This window comes from Prionailurus viverrinus, chromosome A1 (assembly GCF_022837055.1).
Source record: "Prionailurus viverrinus isolate Anna chromosome A1, UM_Priviv_1.0, whole genome shotgun sequence".
Taxonomy (NCBI): domain Eukaryota; kingdom Metazoa; phylum Chordata; class Mammalia; order Carnivora; family Felidae; genus Prionailurus; species Prionailurus viverrinus.
Window position 1 is genome coordinate 31,669,709 of NC_062561.1, and position 26,746 is coordinate 31,696,454.

At 36.3% G+C, this 26,746-nt stretch overlaps 1 long non-coding RNA gene across 2 annotated transcripts; it reads right to left on the reverse strand.

Annotated features, from left to right (window-relative positions):
• Positions 1 to 1,263: 1,263 nt before the first annotated feature.
• Positions 1,264 to 21,763, reverse strand: LOC125169897 (uncharacterized). 2 transcript variants are annotated; one of them, XR_007153832.1, is made up of 4 exons: positions 21,693 to 21,763; positions 14,860 to 14,918; positions 4,544 to 4,628; positions 1,264 to 2,020 (listed from the first exon to the last, which is right to left on the reverse strand). It is a non-coding gene; the product is annotated as an uncharacterized LOC125169897 (long non-coding RNA). The 2 variants fall into 2 exon arrangements; XR_007153835.1 differs by lacking the exon at positions 1,264 to 2,020 and adding an exon at positions 2,200 to 2,274.
• Between the last annotated feature and the right edge of the window lie 4,983 nt (positions 21,764 to 26,746).

A 26,746-nucleotide genomic window follows, 5' to 3' on the forward strand; every position in this document is an offset into this window, starting at 1 on the left:
CATAAAGGATTTGCTGTGAACCTAATAAATGTTTTCATCTAATTTTATAATTATCATACCTAGGAAGTGCCTTTATTAGAGCTTGGCACTTTCCTGCATATAAACTGCTGCCCCTGTAATTGACTTTAACCAAGTGAGTACTAATCCGCAGTATTTCCTTGGAGGTGGGCTTGGTGGCTGGGGAGGCTCTGTATTATACCTCTTTTTCTCTGATAAAATAAATAAAAGTTTATTTAAAGTCTCTGTATCAAATTAGATGCCATAATAAGACAAACTTAATTCAACATCCATATGCTGTAACAGGCTCCAATAGTATTATTAAATAGGGAACTAAAACTGTTCAGAAAGAAAAATGTCAAGAAATAAACACTAAGCCTAAAGACAGCAGTGCATTGTGTGTAACTTGCATATCACCCTTCAGAGACACTCAGGATGATGTATCCGTGTGGCTCATTGATCTTGTTTTGTTTCTTAAACTAAGTGAAAAAATGTATTTTCTTTTTGAGACAAATTTTATCTCAAATAATTTGTATAAATTTGTTTCATGAGTTTCTGGATCCTCTTGTAACATGGAAGAATTGTTCATCTAAAGATGAGCGCTCTCACAATCGATCTGCATAATATCTTCTTAATAAACATTGAATAAATTTAGATGAATATGTATGTTTTATGATAAGAAAAGAAAAAAACCATTTAGCTCCTTGAAAAAAAGCTAACATTAAAATATAAGTAGAAATTGAGAATGAACGTTAAAATTTTGTTTGTATATTCTATTTCTTATATCTCTAAAAAATATATTCAAGAATGTTCTCAACTCCTTTATCAAAGCAGATGGCTACATCAGAGAGATGTCTCTCTGACATCTCTATTTAACAGAGTGGGACTAATTTCCCACAATTTTCCTTCAGCAAGATTCCCATTATCTTTAACCCATGGCAACAAGATTTTAGGTTTGATTTTTAAACTACGGATACTGAGCTCTCCTCAAAATTGGTGCCTGCAATTGAAAGTACTATGCATTGAGTAGTAAAATGAGTGATTCAGATTTAATAAAACCAATGTCTTAAGCTCAAGTAGAGTATTGCTTAATGGCTGAGGCACATAAGTGAACTGGCAATTGCTTTACAATATATAATTGCAATACAATATATAATTTAGTGTAATGGGGGTAAATGATGTGATGCTATTAGAGTATAAGAGACTTTTAATCCAAGGTACAGTGATCAGGGGCAAATTACTGAAGAGGTAAAGCCTTTGCTGAATTCTGTAGTAAGAGACCAGGTGAGTGGGAGCCAATTCAGACAGACAAAACATACAGAATCATCTAAAGACAAGAAAGATCAGCTTTGTGGAAGAAGGTAGTTAGTAAATAGTTAGCTTTACCTTTCATTGAGATAGAAATCAATACACTGTAGCATGAAAAATGTGAATTTCTTTAAAGTATTTTAGCTTGTAAACATTTAGAATGTGGAATCATCCAGCTTCAAATCTCATGATGCTACATCTGAACTAGAAAAAGGAATGGCAGAAAAGCTATACTTGGTACCAACATGCCTATTTAAATTAATAAAATGTACATGTGTTGTTAACTTTTCCATCACACGAATTTCTTCCCTATTCTTTATGGAATAGTTATCTCAATCTGTATGTATTTTGTGCATGCTATTTCCTAGAAAACTGTCCCCCCTTCTGAAGTTGTATATGCACATAAAATTTTCTTTTAGACTCAAGTCTAGTTCTAATTCATCCATTAATGAGTCTTCCTGTCTTACAGGTGAGAGCTTTGTTTCCTTTCTCTCTCTTCTGTTTCTCTCTTGCCAAGCGAAAGAGGACATCATTTGCTTTCATGCTACCACCACATGGGTATCATGCTAGGCACAGATGATACCGAGGAGAAAACTAAAAAACCTTCCTCTCCCAGATGGTCCCTCTAGCCATGAGGTGTGCAGTGAGGAGTATATCCAAGTCGCTGGAGAGGTTTCCAAAATACTCATGCTTGAAGCCCGAGGCCTGGGAATGTCTGTGAAGAAATAAGTTGGAAATTTGACTTAAAAAATCTTCCAGTTATGTTAATTTATGCTTCTTTACTTAAGCCCGTCTGCATTTTGAGAGCCACTGGTTCTGAGCTGCAGAAACGTTTGGAGAGCTGTGCGTCAAGGGTCATAAACTTAGATGGTAAATAAGAAGGAGAAACGACAATTTGGAGTAAACACTCAAAGGTCATAATCTAACATTTATTTTTGGATCAAGGTGTAGTAGGCAGTCATTAGAAGTCTGCAAAGAAAGAGGCAACATGAATAACCATTTTAGGTATGTGGTATAAAACGTTGTAAGCAAAGGGAAAGCTGTAGTTTTGAGAACTTATTATAAGACAGAGACCTCACTTGGGGGAAATGCTATCAATTTGGGAACTATAAAGTGGCATAGTAGGTATATGAAAATAGCATGAACAGCATGAGATGAATTTGTTTTCCAAAAAGTTTTTAATTGGAATTTCAGTTCTTTTGTTTATGTGCTGTGTGACCATGGACAAATTACTTTGTCACTCTGAGCCTGCTTTCTAATATAGTAAACATATTAGATATAAATATACTTCATAATGTTTGGTCAGTATTAAAATCAGATCATGCATGTTCAAGAAATAAGAGTTTTTTTAATGTTTATTTTGGAGAGAGAGAGAGAATACAAACAGGGGAGGGGCAGAGAGAGAGGGGGACAGAGGATCCAAAGTGGGCTCTTTGCTGATAGCAGAGAGCCTGATGTGGGGCTTAAACTCAAGAACTGTGAGATCATGACCTGAGCTGAAGTTGGATGCTTAACTAACTGAGCCACCCAAGCGCCCCAAGAAATGGGAGTTTTTATTATTACATTATTTTCAGTATCCTGTGAAAAATGGCAACAGGGCCATACTAAGAATATTGTACAATAGAAAAGTTATAAAGGGTATGCATTATTTTGCACAACTTAAAATCTCCCTGTGGAGGGGCATCTGGGTGGCTCAGTCGGTTAAGCATCCAATTCTTGATTTCCACTCAGGTCATGGTCTCACGGTTTGTGGGTTCAAGCCCCACATCAGGCTCTGTGCTGACAGTGTGGAGCCTGCTTGGGATTCTCTCTTTCCCTCTCTCTCTGCCCTCCTCTCTCTCTTTCTCTCTCTTTCTCTTTCACTCTCTCTGTCTCTCTCTCAAAATTAAATAAATAAACTTAAAAAATTTTTTTAAGGGGCGCCTGGGTGGCGCAGTCGGTTAAGCGTCCGACTTCAGCCAGGTCACGATCTCGCGGTCCGTGAGTTCGAGCCCCGCGTCAGGCTCTGGGCTGATGGCTCAGAGCCTGGAGCCTGTTTCCGATTCTGTGTCTCCCTCTCTCTCTGCCCCTCCCCCGTTCATGCTCTGTCTCTCTCTGTCCCAAAAATAAATAAAAACATTAAAAAAAAAAAAAAATTTTTAATTTAAAAATAGTATTTAAAAAATCTCCATGTGGAGACTCCATACAGATAAACCGTCTAATCCTATTTTTAAAATATGTTGAAATATGTGGCACTGGAAGATATCACTGCTATCAACAAGGCCATACTTTAAACATTCAATATCTGTATAACTTATAGCAATTTGAAAAGGGGGCATTTTCCCTTTTCCATTGGGGAGAACATTGAGGTGCAGAGAGATGAAGCATTTTGCATATGGCCACACAACTACTAAGTTGGGAGTCTAGGATGTGAACCAAAAACCAGCCCGTCCCTTTCCAGCCTGTCCCTTTCCACTATGATCCATGCTTGAAATAACTGGAGTTAAGTGTTAATTTCTCCTGTCTACTCTGTTCCCAAGTTTTAGCCCTTAAAGTCTTTCACATTCACTATTACAAAACACTTTCTAACCAGTCTCCACACCTCTAGTTTTCTCTGCATTTGCTTCTTTCTATACCTATTTATTGAGTAACTACTACATGCCTGGCACTATTCTAGGTACTGGGAATGCATAAGTTGCTCTGTCTCTTTTTTCTTGGGACAGCCAGTCTAGTGGAGGAAACACAGCAAATACATAAACAAATGTAGAGTACATGGATGTATAATATATAGTCTAGGGTGGTAAAAGTGGTAAATACAAATTGAGCAGGGTAGGAGGATTGAAAGTTGGATGAAAGTTACCATGGAGTGGTTATTTATAATAAAGTTAAGGGAATTAGAGCAGACACTTGAGGGAAATGAGGGAGTGAGACATGCATAAATCTGAGAGATGGTGTTGCTTGGAACAGGAATAGCAGGGCAGAGTATAAGTGTGCTCTCTGTGTTAAAAGAGTAGTGTGGGTGGAGCAGAATTTTTGAGAGAAAGAGAGACAGTGAAAGAGAGAAAGAACAGGTGACAAAGATCAGTAGATAGTATAAATTAGACCTAGACCCTTAAAGGTCAGAATAAGGATGTTGGTCTACTCTGAGTTGAGAAGCCACTGCAAAGTATTAATCAGAAAAATGACACGATGCAGCCTCTATTTTAGAAAAAAAATCACCCAATCTACTCTGGTTTTTATATGAAATACTCCTGGTTACCTTTCCAAGATACAGCATCACTCAGGCTTCTTTCTTACTTGTAACCCAGCAGTGTCTCACCGTCACAGTCCACTGGATTCAGCTTCTGCTTAGGAGAGACAACCATGTTGGTGGTGGCAGTGGTCGTAGTGGTCATCATAATACTTTTTGCTCCATGTTCCCTAGCTCTGTTGATCTCTTGATCTACAGAGTATTTGATCTTTCACAATGTAATTCTTCTAGAGAATCCTCTATTTATTTGTGAGGGAATATCCATTTTCATCTCAACGGACATTGATTGTTCTTCTACACAACAGTTTTGGAAATCCTGTTCTGCAGAATTAAGATAAAACTCTTGGCATTCAAGCCCTTTTTATTCCTACCACATTTTGGTTTTCTCTTTGTGAGTGTTTTTTCTTTATCCATATCCCATAGTTAAGTTCTTTCAGTTCTTCAAATCTTGTTCAAATTCTACTCTCTCTAGGAAGCCTTGCTTGATTTTTCTTTGTGAAAATAATTGTTTTTTCTTGTGATCTTCTATGATGCCAATTCTTACTTTTTTTTTAACTAAGTACCCTACATGGGCATTGAACTCATGACCCTGAGATCAAGAGTTGCATGCTCTACTGACTGAGCTGGCTATGTGCCTCTCATACCTTTTTTATGCCACTTAGCATTGACTATATTCTATCCTATACATGATTATCCATATCCTATTTCTAATGCAAAGATCCATGGAAGAAGGCTGTCTGCCTAATTCACCTTTGTACCTAACGTAGTATCTTAAATTCAACAGGAAATTGATGAATATGTCAACAGTCGGTTAATTCTTAATATGATATCTATTCTGATTGTATGTATCATATATTTCCATGATTCAATTGTAACCTCTTTTAAATAAGAACCTACATTTTTCCCTTTAATATGCTCTCTATGTGCTCCATATGGACATCTGTTAGTTTCCCTCAAGTCTTCAAAACTTTATCGATTGAACGGTCAATTAATCCTCCAGGATGGAGAAATTTGCCAGTGGGTCAAAAGATTTAAATCATCCCTAGAGCTCCATTCTGAAAGAGAGATTTTGTAGTTTCAAAATGTTTGTGGAATGCCGTGTGCACCGAGGAGAGAGAGTGAGATAGTGAGGGCAGGTTCAAAGCCATTCTCCAGTGGCTCTCTAAAAGGCTAAGATGCCACAATTGGGGTCAGAAACCTTAATCTTTGCTATCAGAGTTTTTATTGCTCTGGCGTGTGTTGATACACTCCAGAGGGAACTGTCATCTTATCTTGCTTATTCCACAGGTTGGGAAACAGGCTTGTAGAGAGTATGTTGAAGTAAGAGAAAGAGGTGAAATGAAATTTTCATTTGATTCAGTCTTAGAATATGATATGAAGGTCTAATATCTGGATTATTAATTTAAAGAGCTATAGGTAAGTTGCAGAAGAAATCAATTAAATATGATACATAAATTTATTTTTGGCTTTGATAGTCTTATGTTTACTTATTACATAAATTAATAGTATGCAGCTGTGAGTCTGATTACAAAGTAATGTTTTCATAAAACATTACATCAAACAATAAGAAAAAAACCCCTACAATTCCATAATGAAGCTTCTGCCAATCTGCAAATAAACACAGGAAGAGGATATGGAAAATGTTAATTCATGGTTTAGATAGACTGCCCCCCCAGTCACTTTATGTTCAAATATTATCTTACTATCACAGTCGTACATTATTAAATATTATTATTTGCTCCTCTATTGCAGTACATCTCCACCTGACTCCTTAAGACTTGTCTGAGATTCCCCTGAAGGGACGCTAAATGATTTACTGTCAGGTTTCCCACATCCTAGAGAGAGTCAAAATTAGGATAGGAGGCAGATGTAAATTTAGGAAAGAATAAGGGATTTGAGAGTTCAGTCTAGGTCACAGGTAGAAGAGCACAGATGAGATAAGAACATTTATTCAGAGCTGTATAGAGCAGTGAGGATGATACAAGGTATGGTCCAAGTGGTAAAATTATAATAATAGATCCTAGTAATGTTGATCTGCCAAAATATTATAAGTACTGTATTTTTTTTCTCCTTTAGAAACATTTTAGTTTTTACAATTCCAATAAGAGAAATAAGAGTTGGTGAAAATTTGAGTAGCACAACTTAGTTCTTTTATCATCTAATAGAGGTGTCAATGATTCTTTGAAGCAGAAAGGAAGGATAGAATGCATTTAATTTAATGGAAGTAAAATTAGCAAGGAAAAATTTTATTCATGTTATACTAGAAAAGAGATTGGCTGGGACTTAGAAAATAATAGGAGTATTAAAATATTTTCTAAGGGAATGAAGGCAACAATCTTTTTGAATACTTACCTTTGGGCTTATTTATCTGATCTAGAATGAGGCTTCATCTTGAACTTGTTCCTCCTAAACTGGTGGTCTTTTTCACTTAAATTGCTGTTCTCCTGTTATCTATAATTCATTAAACTCTTGCTTTGTAAATATTAACTAACCTTTTTAAAAAGCTCTAGAAAACAGAAATAATTCTTCCTTATAATAAAATTCATTGGCTGCTGTATTTTTTAAAATTTATTCATACTGCTGTCTTTCAGCTTTAAAAAATATTAAATAAATACATAAATAAAGTGCCAGCATATCTCAGGGTAAAGTGGGAAGAATAAAAGACAACAGAATGCCCTGCTTTTTCGTGTCTCTTGTATGAAATGCAAATTTGTCCCATTTATCCTTGTAATTTTAGAAAACTAAATGTTACTTTGGTATGCCCCACTGAAACTTTTTATAAAATAGCTTTCTTCTTAATATTATGGTTTAGAGATTTACATCTGGTTCTAGAAAGGCAGAATGATATTCATCCTGCACTTCTCTCTTTAAGATTTAGCATACTCCTAATTTAAAAGGAGACTGAAATAAAGTAGAAAAAGGTAGTGGTCTTTATGAAAATTTTTCTAACTTTGCAATTATTCGATAGTGTGTATTCCTTTTTAAATAATTTCTGTAATTTTGAAATAAAAATATTAAAACAAGTTAAAATGATGCATTAATGGAAATTATTTTTTGTCAGTAATATAAACACACTCTTTACACTAAGTTAGAAGGTTTTTTTATCTGGTAAGATGGGCACCTTTTTGTCTGCAGCAGTAACGATTGTCTGGCCTTGAAATAAATTAATGGTAACTGCAGAGCATAACAGTCTGGAAGAGGGTATATTGCTGGTGTTGGACATGAGTCCTGGGCTCTGCTGGAGAAGCTTAGATTAGAAGCATTTCTCCAGAAGCACGAGAGTGCAGACTGGAAGGATTCAAGTGTTCATACCTCGTTCTGGTTTAATGTGAATGCTTTTTTATGAGTTGATGGAACTGTATACTAAGGATTGAAATTTCCTGAAACATAAAGGTGCTAGGCCAGTTATCAGATGTTGTGCCTATGGAAGGTCAAATGGATATAGAAGATAAATGTAAGCCAGCCAATAACAGGTACATACTTAATGATTAAGCTTCTCTGTATGCAAAGCCCTGTGCAGGGTACTGGGATAACCACAGATACAGAGACCATTTTCCCTGCCCTTAGAAAGCTTTAAAATTGTTGAGAGATAACACCTACACTCATAAAAGCATCAACACCCAAAACAGTGTGCCTAACAAAGATGTACTTAAAAGATTTTTGCATATAAGCAGTCTTGAACAATATAGCATACAATAGCATCTTGTGAAGTAAAAGGGATGTCAAGTGTGATTCCAAACACTTAGAATTTTCACTTTAAATTCCTTTTTGTGTGTATGGAATAAAACAGAAACTGCCCTCTAGTTTTTAACATTTCATCATTTTTTTTTGTGTGCTGTACTTCATCATTATCAATTTGTTTTCCTTTCAATTTACTAATGCTTCTCTGATTTTCAAGTCCCTAAAGGAAACATGAGTAGATGATTATGCTGTTTGGAACACTTCAACAGTGACAGGGTAACTAATGGCTTGAAAGAGTTAATTAATCGTGTTCTCTGATGTGCCTTTTGATTTCTAAAGTGTTTTGGATATGATTATTTCCCACCATGTGATTTCATTTATTTAGGAAATAATTATTTAGGAAAAAAGACTTCCAAACCTATCATATCATGGAATCTTTTCAAAAACCTATCATGTCCTCTGTGAAAATTGTATGCAGAAATTCCTTCACTTGTATCCAGAAATAAGGACAGGCTTAGGATTTGAGTACTGGAATAGAATAGAACGAGATAATTGGAGATGTAACTCTCTTACTCCTCTCTCTCACATCTTGTATGTCAAGGGACAGTGATATTCTGTCCCTTGCCATACAAGAGCTTTTAATGATCTTATAATAGATCATTTTAATTTCTCTCTCTCTCTTTCTGTATCCACCATGATGACATTTGGTGTTTTATGTGGTTCAGTTTCAAACAACCTCAATATAGGGAAAAGGCTAAAAGAACAGCATGTTATTGGAGAAGCATGGGTGGTCTTAATGCTTTCATTTGCTGACTTTTAGGGACCACTAAATTCTATTGAAAAGCTTTTACGATGAGGGGTGCTTTGAGCAGTATGTTTTTTTTGAGGGGCATAGCAAATTTAAGTATAAAATTAAGTATAGATCAAGTGTTAGGCCAACAAGGGATCTATTCTCTGCTCTTTTTTCTTGCAGTCAAGTCTTTAATTCTGTGTTTGCCAAGTGTAAACCTAGAGAGACAACACTGGGCCAGAATATCAATTATCATTTGTAGTTAGTATGAATTTAATTTTTTTTTTCAACGTTTTATTTATTTTTGGGACAGAGAGAGACAGAGCATGAACGGGGGAGGGTCAGAGAGAGAGGGAGGCACAGAATCGGAAACAGGCTCCAGGCTCTGAGCCATCAGCCCAGGGCCCGACGCGGGGCTCGAACTCACGGACCGCGAGATCGTGACCTGGCTGAAGTCGGACGCTTAACCGACTGCGCCACCCAGGCGCCCCTGTAGTTAGTATGAATTTAAAAGGGAGTCAAGAAAATCAGACTCTTTAGAGTTTACAATGTAAGTTTAGACTAAAACAATTGTACTCACCATCATCCACTTTATTAAATGTGTTAGAACACAATTAACACAATTAACTTTCAAATTCTTCAACATTTTAAATGTTTATTCAGAAGGTAAAAATAGTATGAATCATAAAGATTTATTTTACTTTGAAGGCAGAATGTTTGGCTTTAGTAGTAGTAGTAGTAGTAGTAGTATTTTACTGTTTATTTAAACTCCAGTTAGTTAACAGTGTGATGTTAGTTTCACGTGTACAATATAGTGATTCAACACTTCCATAAGATATTTGGTGCTCCCTCAGCAAGTGCACTCCCTAATCCCCATCACCTATCCCCCCCCCCCCCCCACCTCCGGACCCTCCCCTCTGGTAACCATCAGTGTGTTCTCTATAGTTAAGAGTCAGCTTCTTGGTTTGCCTCTCTCTCTCTCTCTCTCTCTCTTTCTCTTTCTTTTTCCCCTTTGCTGGTTTGTTTTGTTTCTTGAATTCCACATATAGTGAGATCATATGGTATTTGATTGGCTTTAAATACCAGCTATTCCATGTTCTGTGATCTCAGGCAGTTGCCTAAATGTCAGTGATTCAACTCTGTGACTGAAAAAAAAAAATTGGAGCGAATCATCATCATCATCATCATCATCATCATCATCATCTATCTCACACTTTCCTCTGAAGATTTAATTAATGTGTGTGTGTGTGCACGTGTATGTGTGTGTGCATGCATATGTGTGTGTATATGTTTCAGGGAGGGTGAGAATGGGAAAAAGAGAATTTATGAGAATACATACACAGAATGAGCTATAAGTTTCATTGAAACTCTGTAAAAAAGCACTGATTATAATGCAAATTAAATATCACACAACTGGCTTTGTCAATCATCCTCCAAAGGAGGTTTTTCTGGTCATTTTAGTAATCTAATAATGTAATATCTCATCCTATAAATTTATAAGAATTTTTATTCTTCTAGCAAGATGTTGGAGGACCATTATATTAGATTTATATGGATATATACATAAACATGTACTATTACTCTCTTTGCAAAAAGGAAATGTTTTTTTGGCTTAAGCCCATATTTGATATCTATATCTATGAATATCTATATTTCAGTGTCTACATACGTATTTTTTCTATTGCTGGATGGATAACAAATTACTACATGTTTTGTAGTTTAAACCTATCATATCATCCCACAACATCTGTAGATCAGGAGTCTGAGCAAGGCTTAAATGGCCCTCTGGTCTTGTTAGAATTCAAGGTGCTGATGGGGATAGGGTTTCATGTGACACTCAAGATCATCTTCCAAGCTCATGTGCTGTTAGCAGAACTTAGTCCTTGCTAATGGATATCTTATGATGGCTTTTTTCTTCAAAACTGTCAGGAGAGTCTGCATTCTGATCTCTTCACCTGATTGGGTCAGACCCACCAAGGATAATTTTTTGATTGCCTTAAAGTCAATTAGTCAGACATTACTCATATCCACAAAGATATCCACTCATATCCTGTAACCTTTTCACTTTGATGTATCATAAGCATGACACTGATAGCCCATTATCTTTGCTATATTCTATTGGTTAAAAGTAATTGAAAGTTTCTATCTATACTCAGGAAAGGAGATTATACAAGGGCATGGATTATTGGAGGTTATCTTAGAATTCTGTCTACCACAGCTTTTCTACCATCTGGATTAGTGTATTTGAACTTCTTGTTGCTTCGCTGGTTATTGAGTTTATCACTCTGTTCTGATCCAAGTTTTTTTTTTCTTTCTCAATTGCAATAGGTTTTTTGAATAAACTCATTATATAAGTAAAAATACAGTTACAACATGCATGCACCATTGTTAAATGTTAAGCAAGGCTCAGCTGTGTCTGCTTTACGTGTGCTTACCATGGAGTAAAAGTTGTGCAATAACACATAAAAGTACAGCCCATTGAATTGTGTCACTCATATTGGATAATTTTAAGAACGACTGTAAATTTTTGGTGCTTTTTGTCTGACTTTTCTGGTAAATAATGAAATCAGTTGTTCGGTATTAGTGATTTAATTACTTAGAAGCAAGTATGTGTTACTATTTTCTCAAGCATCTATACCAGTTTAATTGAAAAATATATTCAGTTTTCAATGAGTGCTGATAAAAAAAATACCATTGGAAACTACCTATCTCTATGAATCAGTTTTCTCAAAACTACAATTCAAACAAGATATAGAAATGACTGACATTATCAGCAACAATAGTCCGTGAGCCCTGTGTGGCCCTATGTGGCCATTATTCTCTAGTTGTATTATTCATTACAAGGATTAAAAATATAACCTTAAAAATAAACATATGGTCATAAGATTCATCATTTATCTATTGCAGAGGCAGTGGTTGAGGTGAATCTTTTGAATGAGATTTCACTTGATTAAAGGGTCTATTGCTTTAAAAAAAAAAAAAGTTTGAGGGGCGCCTGGGTGGCGCAGTCGGTTAAGCGTCTGACTTCAGCCAGGTCACGATCTTCCGGTCCTTGAGTTCGAGCCCCGCGTCAGGCTCTGGGCTGGCTCATGGCTCGGAGCCTGGAGCCTGTTTCCGAGTCTGTGTTTCCCTCTCTCTCTGCCCCTCCCCCGTTCATGCTCTGTCTCTCTCTGTCCCAAAAAATAAATAAACGTTGAAAAAAAAAATTAAAAAAAAATAAAAAAATAAAAAATAAATAAAAAAAAAGTTTGAAAGCCACAGAATAGTTTGATAGTATTAGAAAGACAGGATCTATAGTTAGTAAATACATCTAGGGAACTCAGGGGCCTCATCAAACAATAATCAAATTCAAATATTTCTTCGATGGGACTTATGAAGCTATTTTATAATCTAACCACATCCGCCCCATTTGATAAAAGGACTATTGACACCATCTTTTCCAGCTAAGGGCTTGCTTTCCCAAGTAAGATCCCATTCATGTTCATGCTCTCCTACAGCAATATAGGATAACCTGTCTTGTGCAGCTGAGTAAGCCATAGATCTAAATAAGTAACTCTCCTACCACCAAGATCTGACTATATGCATTTTATCAGGCAAGATCAAGCTTTGAACCATCATTTATAGTTTCTAGTTAACTAAAGGATGCATAAGGTTCATGATACGATTTTCCAAACCCAATAGATTCCTTCGTATATGCTTCCTTAGTGACAAAGACTCCTCTGCTGGAATGGAGCTGGGAAAGCATCTACAGCTAAACATCCTAAAGTGTTAGGTTTCTTAATGTGATTGTGCTTTCAGTCTTACTGAGGTTTAATTGAAGTACAATAGATCACACACATTTAGAGAGTACAATTTGATCAGTCTTAACCTATGTGCACACCACAATCAGGAAAATGAACATCTCTAGCAGCCTCAAAAGTTTTCTTGTAACCTTTACAATCCCTCAACCCCCTACTCTACAGAACTGCTGCTCTACTTTCTTTCATTATAAATGTTAACGATTAACATTTCCGTACATTTCTACAAATGAATCATGCTGTATACGCTCTTTTTGTGCCTGGTTTCTTTCACTCAGCTACTTATTTTAAGATTCCTCCACGTTGTGGTGTACATCAATAGTTCATTCCTCCTTATTGCTGAGTGGTATTCCATGGAATGGATGTAAAATATATCTTAATACATATTTTTAGGATATATCTTAGAAATATTTTATGTAAACATCCATAAATCTACCTGATTATTTTGTAATGGCTCCATAGTATTAAATAGCACGAAGGTACCATTAAAATCATATGGTGCTAAAATAAACTTATTAGTACACAAATCTTTTTTTGCATGTGAATACTTCCATAGAATAAATCTCGATAAGTGGAAGGCCTATCTCAAATGATATATCCAATTGAATTTAGATAGATATTGTAATATGACTTCCAGGGCCCCCCCCGGGTGGCTCAGTCGGTTAAGCCTCCCACTCTTGATTTTGGTTCAGGTCATGATCTCACGGTTCTGAGTTCAAGGCCCGAATCGGGCTCCATGCTGACAGTGCAGGGCCTGGTTGGGATTTTCTCCTTCTCTTTGCCCCCCCCCCCCAAAAAAAACAAGTAAACTTAAAAAAAAAAAGATATTGAAATATGACCTCCAAAAAACATCCAACAATATGCATTATAACCAATTTTGCATTGGTATTGTGTACTCTTGCCTCTAAAGGGATAACAGCCAGAGTCCTAATAGTCATGCAAATGCATTCATGACACTGTAGGGCACAGGATCAAACAAAATGCAATCCAAAGAATGAGGCAGGGGAGTGTTTTCATTCTTTTGAAAAGATTGAAATCGAAACTCTAATGAAATACAATGGAATTTTAGCACTATGATGATCAATATCAGTTATGTTTATAAAAATGTACTAAGTACATTATGTTTATAAAATGTTTATAAAATATCAAAAGTTTATTAAAATGTACTAAAGTACTGAGAAGTTCTCAAGTATCCTCTGAATATTCAAAGGCATTTAATAATAGTTTAACTTGTTAAAACAAGTAAACAATATTAAAATATTCAGTGCATTTAAAATATTTTAAAAATTCTTTTGGAAACCACATACAATTGGATTCATTTAAATTACTTGGGTTAGCCAAACTTCTTTACTTATTTGTCCATCTAGTGAAATAATTGTTTTTGACACATTCTTAATAGTTCTTCCTATGTGTTTTTTATTATGCCTTCTCTCTCTCTCTCTCTCTGTCTCTCTCTGCCCCTCTGTCTCTCTGTCTCTCCCTCTCTCTCACGTTAGGACCATGAGGAAGTACCCTGCTTTGTGGATAAGTTTTCTAAGACTTGTGTTCTGTTTAGAGTAGTCCAACAGGCTTGACAGTGTTCCACTCCCCCTTTGATAACAAAATGAGGAACTAATTAAAAGTACAGAATAAAAAAGGCATTCACTCCTTATATTGCTTTTTTCTGTTGGTACAGGAAATATGTGGTTTTCCCAGTGCACTATTCTCAGTAGCATTTGGGTGGGTCAGCAATCAGTGGTCTTTGTTTTGTGGTTTTTCACAGCAATACATTATATGGAGAGATAGACTCAGTTCTAATTCCTTACCCTTTTTCCAAGTTTTATAACTAAATAACCTTTTTAAATAAAATATTGCAACAGTCCTGCATTTTGAGGATGAAAGTGCTGTTTTCTAAAAGGTCAATTCAATCTGGGAAATGTTTTCGGTTTAGACAATACATTATACACTGTAGAAACCCATGGCAATTTTCAGCACCACTAACAACGGGAAGTAAATTTCAGTCATTCACAGTAAGATGGCAATGTGGTGACATTTGAAGCCTGGACGTGGGCTCTTACATTCATTGTAGGTGACTGACTGCTGTGTGGCAGAGGCCTTTTCCGACTGCAGATGAATTCTAGATATAAATGAAAAAGATGATCAGAACGATTTACAAAATGAGTGAGACCCCATCATCTGAGTGACAATATTCTTCTTTTACAGCAGGCATGGATTAAAATACATCAAATTAATAAATCCCTAGGAAACCAATAATCTCACATTTGCTGAACAATTGTATCTTCTGGTAGTTATTATCTTTGAATTACAGTGAGCCACTATCTTTGTTTCATTTTCCAGATATATGTCCTTGTCCATCAAAAACTATGACAGTTGTGCTACACAGTCAAGCAATAAATTTATGAAACATCTCTCTGAAGTGCATGCTTGTTTCATAATCCTGATTCCGTATCTTTATTTACTTCAAAATATATGGAACTGTCAGCATGAGGGTCAGAAGATTACAGCACTTTCTTTGTTTCTTTGCTAGCGTTTTTATTTAACTTGAAAAATAAGCTGCAGCACCAAGGGAGCGATGAAATAAAGGATATATAGATTCACAATGGCATAAGAATGGTAAACATAGAACTACAGATAAACCGTAAGAAAGATCTTTGTATCAAATCATAAAAAAAAAAAAAAATGTTTACTTCAGTAACTCACACAGGTAACCCATACAGGTAACTTACACACCATCTTTATTGAAACCTGTAGAATATATGAAATGATACCCAAGAGCTTTAACATAAACAGAAAAAGTTTCTCATCTTTCTGAAAATGTCTCATAGTGCCTGGCTTTTGACCTTAAGACATCATGTACTGTGAGTATGATTCTCTTTTATAGTTAGTGATGGACTAATTTAACATTTAATCTACCTGCGCTTAAAAACAGCAAACCTCGTGGGGTAGCACATTGCTTTAAAAGGCGTGGAAAAGTTATAAATAAGTAAGTTGGCAATTGTAAATTCAAGAGAAACACCTTATGAAGCCAACAAAACAGGCATACAAATGGGCATCAACAGCACATTTTTACTATAGAGTGCTCTGATTTGGAACTGCTTACCATTGTAGAGTTCAAAATACCCTTCAGCTTAATGCCATCAATTAAGAAAGCATATCTTTTTTTTAATTTCCTTCATATATATGATATTGCATGAATTAAATATGTTGAAATCAATTTAATGACATGATAAATTCTAGGGATGATCAAAACATATCAAATCTACATTTCTATGATTAATTTCTATAAATATTTGATGGGGTGTGGGGACCGGGGTATATTTGTTGTTTTCTGTTACTTGATTTAAAATACTGCTGTCATTATCCATATTTTAGAAATATGCAACTATGGCTTCTGATTTTTCATTTCAAATATAAATCTGTATAATATTTTTACCAATCTTTTATTCGTCTATACAATTTTCAAAAAATATTGGCTTTCAAAATTTGTCAAGGATTTCCATAACAAGAGTAAGTACATTAAATATCCTTCAGACTCCTCTCATAATGTATCAGCATTTCCCTAGGACCAAAGAGAGTTATTCAATTTCTTGGAGCCTTGGTTTGTAAAGAATCTGGTTCACAACCTTATTATCTGGCTTCACCACTTACATTATGTTCCACATCTTTGGGGAAGTTCTGTTGGGCATTCAATACACTTAGAGGTGAGTATAATTTTCATTCACAAGCAAAGCACAAATATGAAATGCCTTGAGGCTCTTTGTTCTCCACAGTTAGAACTAAGTAAAGTGTTCAGAGAGTCTTATGGGACTTTCAGGTCAAAGCTTCACTGATAATATTTTCTGAGCAAAATGCAATTGGTTCAGGAGCACTTACCACTACTCCTAATTAATCATGACCTTTTGCTCCATTTTTACTAATCAGTATATTATTCTCCATAGGTTAGTCCTACCATTTGAACATTTCTAGTATGCAATGGTCTGAATGTTTGTGTCCTCCCAAAATTTATATGTTAAAACCTAATGTCCAAGGGGCGCCGGAGTGGCTTGGTGGGTTAAAAGTCCGACTCTTGGTTTCAGCTCAGGTCATGATCTCACGGTTCATGAGATCAAGCCCAGCAGTCAGGCTCTGTGCTAACAATGTGGAGCCTGCTTGGGATTCTCTGTCTCCCTCCCTACACCCCTCCCTGCTCTCTCTCTCTCTCAAAATAAATAAATGAATTTAAAAAACAAAACAAAACAACAACTAATGCCCAAAGTGAGGATATCAGGAGGTGGAGCCTTTGGGAAGTGATTAGATCTTAAGGAAATGGGATTAGTATCCTTATTAAAAAAGCCCAAGGAAAGTCCGTTGCCCCTTCTACTGTGTGAGAACACAAGGAAAAGTCTGTAACCTGGAAGGGACCCCTCACCAGGCAATGCTGGTGCTCTGAGCTTAGACTTTCAACTTCCAAAACTGTGGGACATAAATTTATGCTATGGATAAGCTACCCTGTTGTTATTTTGGTGTAGGAGCCTGAACAGACTAAGACAGATAACTAACTAGCATTTAAGGCTTAATGAAATGCAAAGAGAGCTAATGACTCTTATTTTCCCTCTTCTAGTCCCTCTGCTCTTTCTGTAGATTGAATTTATCATGCCACCCTTCAATTTAAAACTCTCCAGCCGATCTTCATCATACTTAAAATAAAACCCAAAGTGTTATTGGTGAAGAGTATCTCTCTCACCTCTCTCCCCGGTCTCTCATTCACTGTATTCCACCCTGGCTTTTCTGTGCTTAAACACATGGAGTGGTCTCACCTTTCAGGACATTTGTAATTGTTCTTTTTAGAGCAGCTACTCAAGTCACCCTCTCTCACATTACATTTTATCTTTTATTAGCATATATCTGTACTTAGCACTATGTCTTTAAAAATTTTTTAGTGTTTATTTATTTTTGAGAGAGAGAGAGAGAGAGAGAGACAGAGTGCAAGCAGGGGAGGGTCAGAGAGAGCAGGGAGACAGAGAATCCAAAGCAGGCTCCAGGCTCTGAGCTGTCAGCACAGAGTCCAACATGGGGCTCAAACTCACGAACTGAACTGTGAGATCATGATCTGAGCCCGAAGTCATACGCTCCACAGACTGATCCACCCAGGAGCCCCAGTACTGTGTCTTAACTGATTATTTAAAAGACATATGAACTTCTTGAAATCAGCAGTTTGGTCTGTTACACTCTAAGTTGCTTTTCTAATACTTAGAAGATGGTGAGTAAATATTTGTTTACTGAATGATTAATTCACAAAATTCATCTTGGGGCCATTTGGGAAAAGAACTATTTGTCTTCGAAAGCATTGCCCGTGTTCCATTTTAGGAAACTAGTAGATTCAAGGGAAAGCCTATGGAATTGAGGAATGTACTATGTTGGCAAAGTTGCATGTACATCTCTATGGAAAAACTACTTTGTAGTAAGAGGAGCTAAAAGTGTTAAATTGTTAATTCCTTTCTCAAAATGTTATTACTGCTTGCAGTGATGAACTTGAGTTTTTAAAATAATAAACAAAGTAAAATATCTTGTTCAATGGAAAATAAGTGTTTTAAGAAATAAGTTAAATTAAGCAAAGAGGAAAAACGCCTTTATGTCTTCCATCAGAGCTAAAGAATGTATTGATACTTGTAACTTTTAGAAACTATTATTTTTAAATTTCTGATATTCTCAACAACATGATTAATTATACAATCTTAAGTTAAAGCTGTATAAACACCTATCTATTTAAAACTTGTTTCTTTTTAATAAGTAAAAATATTGCTACTGAAGGAGATATTTTCAAAGGAAAAATAAAATTATTACGTAAACATGTGAGCACAAAAAGGGTGTGCCTTGGCTCTTGGCACTCACGCAGTAAGGAGTTAGAGATTGCTCCCCAAAGTTAAAAGTGTTTTATTAAAGATAGTACAGGGCCACCTGCGTGGCTCAGTGAGCTAAGTGTGACTTCAGCTCAGGTCATGATCTCATGTTCCACAAGTTTGAGCCCCATGTCAGGCTCTGTGCTAACCACTCAGAGCTTGGAGCCTGCTTCAGATTCTGTGTCTCCCTCTCTCTATGCCCCTCCCCTGCTCATGCTCTGTCTCTCTCTCTCTCTCGCTCAAAAATAAATAAAAATATTAAAAAAAAAATTTTTCCCACAAGGTGGGAGAGCAGACAGCACCAGAGGATTCTTTCCTTTTACATGAGCAGGGTCTTGTGTCACAGACAGAGTGGTCTCTAATGGAGGCTGCTTCCAATCATTTGGGGGCACTCCTCCCACAGGTGGGGAGGGAGAGTTTTTGGCTCTACAAAGTTTATACCAGAACCATCATGGCCACCTTCCTCCATGGAGGGTGGGTAATAACCCCCATGCAAATCCATTACAATGAGTCTAGGGGTTACCCTGGGGCAAGAGGTGAAAGAGGAGACTGCGTACTCTGCCACTGTGCTCTTGGTCTGTCAGCCCTCATGTCTTAGAAGCCACAAGGATGTTGTGCTCTCAGGATTCTAAGGTGATACCCATTTATCACCATCCTTGCCTCCAGCTTATGTCTAATTTAGTGCCTACTCTACCCTTCCCCCTTCCAGGACATGGGACTCTAATTTTTCAGGTCAAGGGATGAAGTTTCCTCAGAACATTTCTTCCACTGCTCATATCTAGCATCTATCTAACAAACATATTATATACTAGATAAAATATGTTGTTAACTTTTTGTGCCTAAAATCCTCTTGTCCATCTTTCTAATAACTTCATTATGAATCTCTTTTGAAATGTAGCTGTCTTACTTATCATAGTCTATCTGCATGAAATTTTCGATGTAGCTCTAGAGCAAATCTTGTTATACTGAGACTTTTAAAAGATGGGTAGTGTGATGAGAATGTCTAATCTGTATTTATAACACTGTATGTATAATACCATATATGCATTGCATTTAGGTGGTAGTCTATCACATATTAAACAGTGTTATGTAGGTAAATAATATGTATAATCCTTTCTACATAGAAAAATAATTGAACTGACAACACATTAATCTCTGTACTGAAATGAAGCAAGTATTTCATCTTAACATAAATAAAATCATACTTAAAGTTCCAGCTAGATGAATTTAAAGTGCTGAGTATGTTCAATTCAAAAAATTATCTGTATTTGAGCCTAAAGCGTTTTCAGTAGATCCCATATTGGACAAAACTCTGTAATCTTTATACCAGTGCTTCTTGGTATTTTGTTCATTTGAAAGGACGTGACATATATTGATAGTACCAATCAAATTGTCACCGTTGACTAAATAACTAAATTCAATAGTGTTTTTGTTGTTAAAGAAGATTTCTGCTAACACATTATTATTTAGTAGCCATACAAGAAGCATTAATCATAACCTATATTATTTCTCAGTGTCAGCTCAGAATCTGTTCCTGTTATTAAATAATCCAGACATTTTCCTTTACCCAGCGAAACCTTACTCTGATCTTACCCTAAGCCTCACGTCACTTTCTGAATTTACTGCTTTTTGCTTCAAGGACTCTGTGACAATGAACTAGTGAGGGGCTTCAATTGTCCATTATAGAAACTGACATCAACCTCTACTCACCAGCTATCAGTTGTATTTTATTAGACAAGTTGAATACCAACTGTTTGGTCTTTCATCTATCTTGACCCTAGTAATACCATGATCTATTAGCCACTGCCACAGATCTGTGTGGATGTAGACACTGATTGTCATTGTGGCTTTAATGCCTATTATAGCAATCATGGATCCTTTGTCTCTGATAGTTAAGTGATAGGGATGCTAAGGTGTTTTTGTTTTTGCTTTCTACCCTCTACTATAGGTAACTCCAGGTTACCAAGGTCAGTTACCACTGTGCTGCTCAAAAATGCCAGCTCCTCCATTCCCTCCATTAGTATACTCGATACTGGATTTCTCCAGGGATATATTCTGAATCCTCACAAGAGAACATATTCATATGGTGCCTATTCAAATGGGATCTTTCATAAAAAATCAATTCTGATATGCTTTATTTTTTAACATAAGCTCTATGCCCAACATGGAGCTTGAACTCATGACCCCGAGATCAAGAGTTGCATGCTCTACCAACTGAGCCAGCCAGGCACCCTCAATTCTAATATTCTTATATTTTTTAGACTTCCTGTACACCTTATAATTTGCCAAAAATATCTGGATCTCTCTCCTAATTCACCATGGTTCATTGTCCCTCCGAGGTTTCAGAGAGCCATTCAAAAATACATTAAGACCAATTTAGGTCTCCATGCCAGACCTCTAGATTCTGAATCCTGTTTACATGCTCCCACATTCATAAAACTTCTGTCAGGCCTTAAATTCTTTGTCTCGTGGTGCAACGGCCTCATGATCCAATCCCAAATGTATTTACAGGGTTACTGATGATACATTTTAGTTAGGTCCTGAAATTCCTTCAACATGTGGGCTCTTTCTCTCAGAGCTCTGATTCTGCAAAGACCTTACCCTTGTCATGAAACCCGAAACACTAGGGGTAGAAATGTAGAATCTGAGCAGAACAAAAAATCTCCAGTGAGGTCATGCCTTTGGGAGAAGAGAGGTCACTCAAGGTGAAGTGTTCTTCCTGGCTTGAGAGGTTCAGATGATTTGAAGAGCACATGAGTTTTGGGCTCAGCCAGTCAAATAGTCCTATATGAAGGATCGAAATCTCCTGGATCTACTTTTTTCCGCCTCCATTAGAGCCCTGACTTAGACATTGGAGGTTTTTCAAGGCTATATATTAAGTTTCTTTTGAGGCTCTTTGTAGCTTTGTAAATAATGGGTTCAGTTTTAAGCAGTTTGGCCTGTGCCTGCAAGAAATGAGGCAATTTGGAAGTGTCTCCTTCCAAATTGCCCTTTTTCACAGAATATCTTACCTTAGTAGTTGGCTTTCCTGACCATCATATTCTAATGCAGTCATAAGCATAGAGCACAATTTATAAATGCCACTGTCTCCATATCATTTAATCACCACAGTTACCTTTCATGATGCTTCCTCTGTCACCTGCAAGCCATCGTAATTAACCTCAGGCAAAAGCACAGTAATTATGATGTCACTACATGTCAAAGCTTATCACAACCTCACTGACCACCAGCAATTAAGTCCTCATTGCCACTGCATTGGTGGGCAATCCAGCTTCGATATTGTACTATGTCCACTCCTATCATGAGTGCCAAGTAGAGTCTGTCATTATCATAAATAGAGAAGCCTGAGAATGGCAGGCACAGGGTGAGAGCATCATGTGAGGCACTGTGAGTTTGTGCTTTTATAAAGTTTATTAGAACCCTTACATTTGGGAAACAAGTGCAGTTGAGGCAGAAAGAATATGAAGTGGTGCAAAAGGGGTGCCTGATTCAGTTATTATTTCAAAAATAATCTTACGAATGTGTTTAAAGAGACATAATAATATGAGGGATTTTTCATCTTGTAATGTCAAGCGAGGAAAAGCAGATGTGAAATCTTACATATGCTTAATATATATTGAAAATGCTAACTGCTATTTTTGTTTCTACCCAAATGACCTCATTGTACCTTCACTATCAAAACCATTTCTTGAGCTTATTCTCTCATTGAATTAAAGCATGCAATATCTCAAAAGCTAACATAAAATAGTCTTTACAGATATAGCAGGGTCACATTTTTTTGAAAGCTGTGATTTTTGAATTGATACCATGAGTATTTTAAAAATGAAAGTAGCTAAACCCTGAAGGAAGCCAAATGTAGATTTTGTGCAATTAATAGTAAATAATGGAAAAACTCAAATTCCTCATTTCAGACTTGATCAACTTCTGGGCTGGAGAAGAAGGAGCCTTAAAGTGGTAGAAAGAAGTAAAGACATGAAACTGGGCCAAGAAGATAGATAGCTAGAAATACCAGAATGATTCCATAAAGAAGATATGTATCCCCAATGAAGTGGCCAAAATTTTAAGTTTTGTAATCAGAAAGTAGAAGGTAGCTAGCTATTCAGGCTGAAACTCTCAGGGGCAGCATACCTGAGGCTATTGTCTGTATGTAGCATGCACCATCTGAAGTTAAAGGAGGGGATCAATTACTAGCAATGTCTCCATATTACCTCCATATTACCGTCTTACCTTCCAACAAGGAAGAATACAGTGGACAAAGCTTACTAGAGTACCACTTTGTATGTATCTGGGGCCATCTTACGGAAAGTCTCTTGAACTGGGATCGAGAAGCAATGAGTTGTTTTTCCTATTCAGTTTAAAATGGAATGGGTATGATGTACTATATTATAAAATTTATAGAATCTCTCTCCCCTGGTGAAACAAGACCTAACACGGAATGGGTTATATCTTAATAGTTTTCCAGAGAGAATATGGACACCCTCCCTAGTTCTCACCAAACCAATAGTTTGGAGGGCCAAGGGAAGTTAGATGCTAGCCTATTGAAAAAGAAATTGACTTGTCTTACCCAAAAGGGACCAAGTATCAGCCTGAAATAACTATAGAAACTTTCTGTCATCAGGCAGAATAGAGGCTAGAGTTAGAAGTGAAAGTCTGTTAGAAAGAAATAAAAATATATATATATATATACAATTATTTCACACTTGAGTTCCCATGAATGTAAAATTCATATTTGCTACATTTGGTAAGATGTCAACTATGGAAAAACATGCATATTAAGATATAGGAGAAACTACAATTGAAATCAAGAGGTTGCATTTATATTCCAAATTTCCTAGTGCAAATACGTTCATCTTATTATCAGAGGAATGCTTTGTAAAGAACTTTGAATATGATTTTATTTTTTTTTTCTTTGAAATGTTAGAATGCCTGAGGAATTCAACATGGTTATAAGACTTTGTGTTAGTTATTTTGGTGCTCCATAAAAAATCTTAACATTTGAGGGCACAAGTAAGTTTAACTTTACACAATTTCAGGACATAAAAATCATGTAAAATTTACCAAGCAAGGCCATAGAAGTCCCCACTGGCATGATGGATTTTTATAATGATATAATCTTTAATGAATTGTACTCCCATTTAACAAAATTTTAATAAGGAATTTCTTTTGCTTGCGTTGTTATTAATTCTCCCATCTGAATTGCCTTGGGCATGTCTGCCATAAAATTGTTCAACATAATATTTCTTTCTGTGTCAATCATATAGTACATGTAAATCTCCCAACCATGAATAAAACAAACTTCATTTTCTTCAAAACACATACCTAGCTTTCAGAAAAATATTTGGGTTGAAAATTAAGATGTGCTGAAAGAAAACTATGACTCATGTTTAATGGACTAATAGAATTCTGACCACAAATGCATTACCTTATAGTACTTTCTGCCACTTTTAGAAAGGAAGATAGATGGAATCTATACTACACTTTTCGCATTAACTCTCCTTTTTGATCATGCATGTGTTAGCTTTAATTTAGCTCAGACTTCTATGAAAGCATTTGTATAGTTTCCATTTGCACCAATCACTAAAATAGACCACAGAAGACTGTAAAAGCCCTGCCAATAACAAAAGTGATGATGGAAGAGAAATTTAGGAATCATTTGTAATCATCTATTTTCTGAGTCCTAAACTCAGGGAATTTATTATTCCCTGTCCAAAGTTCATAATAGACAGAAACAAAACCAACGAATCACATAAGCAGCAATTAGTGCGAGTTTATTGTGTACACACCAAAATGACAGTTGGCAGACTGGGAGCATGCAAACCAAAACATGGTTGAGGCTCACAGGTATATTGTTATAAGGCAGCTTTTATAGTGTGAAGGCAGTGAGAGTTTATTTTTTACAGCAATTGGTTACAATATTAGAATTTTCTAAATTGAAAGGGAATTGGTTAGTGGTTACTTCTTATCAATTTTGGGGGACTATTTAAGTTACAACGCTTATGTTTCAGAGGCATAAGCAAGAAGAGACCCAGGTCAAGTTAACTTCATTTGTCTTGCAAAATAAGCTAAATTAAGCTTCACTTGTCTGATTAACTGGTTTTATCTGCTTAGGAAATGTTTAAGTGTGCTCTTCGTTTGTATTTAATTTTAACAATTTTCCCCTTTTGGTCAAGTTCTCAGCAGGCTGAGTGCATGATCAACCGGTAGCATTGTTCTCAGTTGCCATACTTGATGTGGTCAGGCTGAAGACTGACATATTAGCTGTTTCCATCTGATCAGTCGGAGGCCCAGGCTGGAGGGCCATGTAGTCACCATCTTCATCATTTGTGTAGTTAATGCGGACTTCATGCAGTTGCCTGGTCGTTATGGATAGATACCATCTGGTGTGGAAGTGGCTACCGACAGGCATTTAAAACCCTCCAGAGTACACAAAGCACTGGAGAGGTTAATACAGTGAGTATAAGGAGAGCACTCGCCAAGGATTAAAAAAATTTTCCAGACCAGAGATTATCAGGAACCAAGGCTTAACAAAATGAACCAGTCTTTGGAAGAGGTATCACTTATCTGATGAAAAATTTTTCTCTGGTCTTTAAGGTCCTTTAGATTTTAAGTAACAATTCCTGATTTGTCAACATAGAAACATTTTTCACCAATTATGGCACAGGTATCTCTTTGTTGAGCAGTAAGGATATCAAGGACTCTCCTGTGTCACAGTACCACTGAAGATAAACCATTTCTTTGAGTATGTACTGCTTCAAGAGTATTGAGGGTATCATTAAAGTTTTTTTTCGATAGTTAGAAAAATAATAATAGGCGTTTTTTTTTCTAATTCATTAACTCCTAAATGAAGAAAAAGCCTTCTGACAAACGTAGGGAGACCAGAGCTTTTTTGAATACCAGGATTTGGAAGCTCATGAGACTCTTCACTTGCGAGGAGTCACTGTATGTACAAGTAATCCAAAATTTAGAATCTAGCCAGCATTCAAGGAGTCATCTCTTAGTCATCTGGTGTGCAAGATAATCTAAACTACAGGGTCCATTTGGGTAGGAGAACTTGGGATATCTTACTCCCAAGGATCAATAACCCAGTATTGTTGGTTTTCTTTTTTTTTTTTTTGGTTTCTCGGTTCTATTTGTTTGTGTTTTGTTTCTTTTGTTTTTGTTTTTTAATAAACCCGTATTGTCAAGAGAGAGGGTTAGGGTGGATCCCATGACCCACCAATCCAGGAAAGGTAGACATCATGGTTATTCTTTGTCATGTAGGCATCAGCACACTCCCCTTTTAAATAGCTGTGGTTTAAATGTGAACTGGGACAAAATTAAAAAAACAGCATTTCTATCAGTTTGGTTAATCAGTCCATGTATCATATTGTTGATAAGTGATTGTTTTTTTTTTTTCTAAACATACCCTGAATATTGGTCTCTCTAGTAATTGAAACTGTTACTTACTTTATATATCAGAGGCATTATGGAGACATTCTATTTATCTACTGTTTTTGTTGTTTTTTTTTTTCACTGAACCAGTGTACAGCTTCAGTAATTTCTTAGACAGTTTTATTAAATGTTTTATCATTATCTAACTGTAAATCTGTGTCATTATATATAGGAATCTGGTCTCCTTTATCTGAGTCAAACCAAAGAGTTTGATTACAGAGTGAGTCTGGAACATGCCCCAAATCAGGTTCAGTACCATTAAGGTTCTCTACAGGGATAGGTTACCAGCAATGAAGTTGACCGTGGTTATTGTCCATGCCTTGACCTCTAAGACTTCTTTCCAGTTCCAGATTAGTCAGCCATAAAGTTGAATGGCCAGGAGAAGTACAACAGACCTTTCCAGAAAGCCATATTCCTGAATTAGTCATCCAAACATGTTTAGGAGCTGGCTATAATATTAATTGGGAGGCTTCTTGAACATTTAAATGACCAACTATCATTTTGACTGGTAAAAAAGCTATTCATTGAATGGTGGACTTCAGTGAGTGTTCAGTCTAGGTGTAAAGAATTCTTAACGAAAAGAGAAACATAAGTTTAAACATTTTGAGTTACTTGGCATAACGATAATAACACA